The following is a 5,000-nucleotide window of genomic DNA, read 5'->3' as shown; positions in this document are numbered from 1 at the left end:
AAAGCTCCTGCTTTGTCCTTTGTGGACTCAGATCGGACAGTTCTTTGCCTCGCAGGGCGAAAGTTGTCAACCCATCCCTGCATTGCATCTTCTTCCCTATTGGAGAGCATCTTGGATGGGAGTGGCAACCAAGCACCGAGCAACATTCCTGTTTGGGGAACTGGATAAAAGGACGCTGGATGGGTGAAGTACTTTGCCACCCATTTAGAAACTTGTTTAAGAGATTCTTTTTCCAAAGTAGTGAAGAGTACTAAATGTCTCATTCTTAAAGTTTGACAATGCATGCAGATTTTCTACTTGAGTGGTTAACAATGTTTTGAAAACCACGTTGTACTTGAATTCTGGATTTATTTTTTTCGAGATTTATCATAAGATTGGTCATACCTTTCAATTGAGGTCTGCGTGTTTTTGGGAAACAGTTCTTTGAGGACCATTTGTCTACCCATCTTCCTTTAGTTGATTACTTTCCTTGACATTGGGCACTGTCGATTGAACGTTTTGGTGTACTTTACATACATTCGACACCACCAATGCTGGAGTCATTTGTGCAGGAGTGCTTCCTTTACACGTAATTCCAAAACTGTCATAAAGAAGCCCCCAAATGATAAAGAAAGGACAAAGTTCCGCTCATGCCAACTGCTAGTTTTACTTTTCCTGCGGTTGTGTCTGTAACAATTATAGTGTTTGAAGTGCAGCAAATGTAAAACTACAGCATCGTCCCGTACCATCATTCTGTGCATCACATCTGTCGCCAGCAAGATGTACAACTTCGTTGGTGTGTGGGTTAAATGATTACCTCATGAGCCCCGATGTCTGTGAAGACTAGCAGCTCATTAAATTTGGATACCCTCTTGATCTCCTTGCAACTTTGATCACCATTCTGGATAGTACATTCCATCAGGGTGGTTTCCATGCTAACAGAATATAGACCTCTTTGAGATTTGTCGTTCTTTGATCCTGCAAAGTATACGTTTGATTCTAAAATTGTTGTGGATTCAACACTTTCGATATGTGTAGGGTAATTTGAAAGTGTTCTCATTGACTTGCCCCGATTGTTACACCATCTCTTTGAGCGATACTTCAGCAGGCTGGTGAAGCCTGATTTTCAACAAACGCGAGGACGAAGAAGAGAAATCGTAATCAATGGTGAGAATGTTACCGATAGGACCGATAGGACTTGGAGACAGAGCGACCGGATGCTTGCAAACGCCTTGCTGGTTTGAGGCCCAAATCTGTACTTTTCAGGTACTATGGTGTGCACAACTACAACCTTGGACAAAACTCGTTGGGAAAATGTGACGCTCTAATTTGTCTGTGTGATAAAGAGTCAATTCTTCTTCTTTCCCCCCTCCCCCTATTCCGATGTTGTTTTAAAAAGCGACTAAAGGCTTGCACAGTATTTTGCATCACATTATCAACATTGGTATGGGGGAAAGGACCAATATATTTTGTGAGTGCGTGCCAAATGATGCTTAAGCTAGAATTTTTCCCAAGAGTTTTGTCCAAGATTGTAGCTCTACCTTTTGCAACACCTCGATTACCTCCGGTCTTGTTAAATGAATGATAGGGTCGATTGCCATCCTATCCTTGTTATGAACGCTTTCTAATGTTAATATCCTTAAATGCTCCCGGATAAAAACGTCTTTAGAATCTCTTAAAGTGCGGATGAGAACAAGGTTTGACATTTGACCATCAAGATTAATAAACCAGTTACTCCAGCTGCATTTCATTGTCTTGCCAACAGGTACAACATCAGGGAGAGGGACCAGGAGAAGGAGCTCGGGTGGAAGGGTGTTGTTTTCTGACATCTCCTGAATTTGCAGCAGGGCATGCTTGTTGCACTCTTCGCAGTCAGTTACAACAGCAAGCACCGCAACTTTTTTGCATTGAACTGTATTCTCGAGGCACGAATCATAGCATCTTAAAGCTGGCACATAGGAAACATGGCCCTTTACTTTGCAATGTTCACAAACCGATTTAAGGTCAAGACATGTTGCACATGTACTGTTACACTTAGTAGTTTCATGAGTAACAATGTACCCGGCTTTGCAATGGCTGGAGACATTATGGGAAGGGCAACAGAGATTAAAGTCTGAAAATGACGTAAATTGTTTCCTTTCCCTGCAACCTGTACCATGAAACCCCGGTCCTCTTACAAAGTTTCTCGTTCTCTGTCCACCAAGATATTTGATTATTTGAAAAAACTCACATACGTCACGATCCCATTGAAAGTCCGAAGCTTTGGTGGAGTCAATCATCGCAAGTGATGTTGTGTCATCAAGAAATCTGTAAAAGAGGCATTGTTCAGGTATCTTCCCTTCCTTGATCAGTTTGTTCAGCTTTTCCGCCAGTGGATGGACAGTCTCTAGGCATCTGTTAGAATACAAAAAGTACATCACCAAAATATGAAAAGCAAAGACAAAAACAAATCGATATGATTTGCAAATCACAGTTTGTTGGAAATGCTTCAAATATTATTATTATGAGTTGATGGCTAGAGAAAGTTTTGCCTCATATCATTCATTATGATCAGAATGCCTTTGTCAAAGGACGAACCATTTTCGACGCAGTTCGTACGATAAGCGACATCATGGAGTTTGCAAAAATGCGAGACTGCCAAAGTATAATGAGCGCGATAGACTTTGAGAAAGCCTTCGATGCGTTGAATTGGAATTTCCTTCTCAAATCGCTGGAATTCTTTGGCTTTGGTGAATCCGTTTTAGCGTGGATCAAACGTTTTACAGAAATATAACAAGTTGTGTGATTAACAATGGTTTTTCCACTCGCTCTTTTAATTTTAAGAGGGGCGTTTGCCAAGATGACCCGCTTTCACCATCACCATTCATAATAGTACTTGAATTATTGGCAGTATCGATACATGATAACGATGAAATCAAGGGCATTGTAGTGGATGGTAATGAAATCAAATTAGTCATATTTGCTGATGACATGACATCATTTGTTAGGGACAAGCTATCATATCGCACCCTTTTGATACTCTTACTCTGTTTAGTACATACTCCGGACTGAAGGTAAATCACGAAAAAACGGAAATTCTTTTACTCGGAAATATGGAAGTTAGTAGCGCACAACTAGGCGTAAATGAAATAAGTAAAGTCATAAAAATCTTAGGGGTGAATTTTACCTTTAACCACTCACTGTTTTTTAAACTAAATTTTGAATCAATCAAGAAATCTCTGAAAGGATTGTTGAAGGGCTGGAGCTGGAGAGGACTTACTTTACTTGGAAAAATTCAAGTGATCAAATCTTTTGCTATACCAAAGATCTTATACAGGGTTCTTATTTCAAACAAAAAAGAGTTTATTAACAAAATTAATACTTTATTATATTCTTTTGTTTGGAAAGGAAATGACAAGGTAAAGCGCACAGCTTTTATCAACCCAATTGATAAAGGAGGCTTAAAAACGAGGACAACCTTCCTCACTCTCTGAAATAGCAAATCAAGTCATTTGGAATAATCGGTTTATTTGTATTGAATCTAAGTCAATTTATAACAATAGGCTGGTTGATCTTGGAATTGTTAAAATTGGAGATCTCTATGACATAAGAGGAGAGCTGAAGTCAAACAAGGAGCCATTATATTCAACTCTCTCACCAATTGAGCATTTCCTACTTTTGAGTCTCCTTGCTGCTTTTCCGCAAGAATGGTGCAAAGTATTAAAAACAGATAAAATTTCTATCGCCTCAAAAACAAATGACCTATTCCCAGATGACTCTTATTTACGTATTGAAGGGAAAAGAGTTGATTTCCGAAGTCTACAATCAAAGTTATTATATGAAAGTTTTGTTTCTAAGATATCTTCTACACCAATAGCGCAGAGGAAATACGTTTTTTTCAATACCCACACATCCCAGTTAGACTGGGAAAAGATATACTTGCATCCTTTCAAAACAACATTGGACACTAAATTAAGAGAATTCCAATATAAACTATTAAACAGGATCTTGTACACAAACAAGATGCTGTTTAGGTTTAAAAAAGTCGACTCTCCTTTATGCGATTTTTGTGAAAAGGAGTTAGAAACCATAGAACATATTTTTCTTTTATTGTACAAAAGTGCGTATTTTTTGGGACGATTTGAAGGCTCTTCTTAATTCTGTTAATATAACTGTTAGCTTTGACATCAAGGATGTTCTTCTCGGGTTTCTAGATATGAGCGATAGTATAAACATCCTAATCAATTACATTGTCCTTGAAAGTAAGTTTTTTATTTATTACTGTTAGTTAAATAAGGGCCCTCTAAAATTAAGATTGTTAGTCGATAAATTTAAGAAAACGTTTGAAACCGAACGCGTTATTGCGAGAAAAAGCAAGAAAATCCATTTCCATGACAAGAAATGGAAACCTCTAATTCCATTAATACAATGAATACAATAGTAGCTGTTATCCAAATTTTGTTTTCTATAATTCCCGTACACTTTATTTATACTTGTATATCTATTTTTAATTAATTTTGTTTAGTATTTCTTGGTTGTAGTGTAGTGTAGTGTAGTATAGTGTAGCATAGTTTTCGTTCCAGTTGATAATTAAAGTGACTTGTTCAAGTATTGTAAGCCCTGTTTTGTATCTTTTTTTACGTTTTTGTATTATATACCTGCAAAGTGAAAAAAAATTAAAATACAAAAAAAAAAAAATAATAATTATGAGTTGAGAATTAGTTTCCTTACGGCAATTCTAAATATAAAGTTACAGAAACGATTCCCTGTTCTCGATTATACTCGTGCCCATACTCGTGCACAGGCTTTCCTTTCTCCCCTTCCCTCTCAGAGACGCTTGCTTTATCTAGCAATAACCAAGGTATATTAACGGCGTACTTACATGGTACATGAAATGAGATCATCTGGCTCGTTCTCTATAGTATGATCCTGTGCTTCTCCATGTGCCAATGGGGCTGTGTCTAGTTCGTCATCTAGAAGTTCATCTACTGATTCGTGCTGCGAGTTCATCATTAATTTCATCCACCTCAAACCCTTGTGTT

The sequence above is a fragment of the Montipora capricornis genome, chromosome 1, assembly GCF_036669925.1.
Source record: "Montipora capricornis isolate CH-2021 chromosome 1, ASM3666992v2, whole genome shotgun sequence".
Lineage (NCBI taxonomy): Eukaryota > Metazoa > Cnidaria > Anthozoa > Scleractinia > Acroporidae > Montipora > Montipora capricornis.
The sequence above is the reverse complement of the archived record's forward strand: the minus strand, read 5'-3'. Positions refer to the sequence as shown.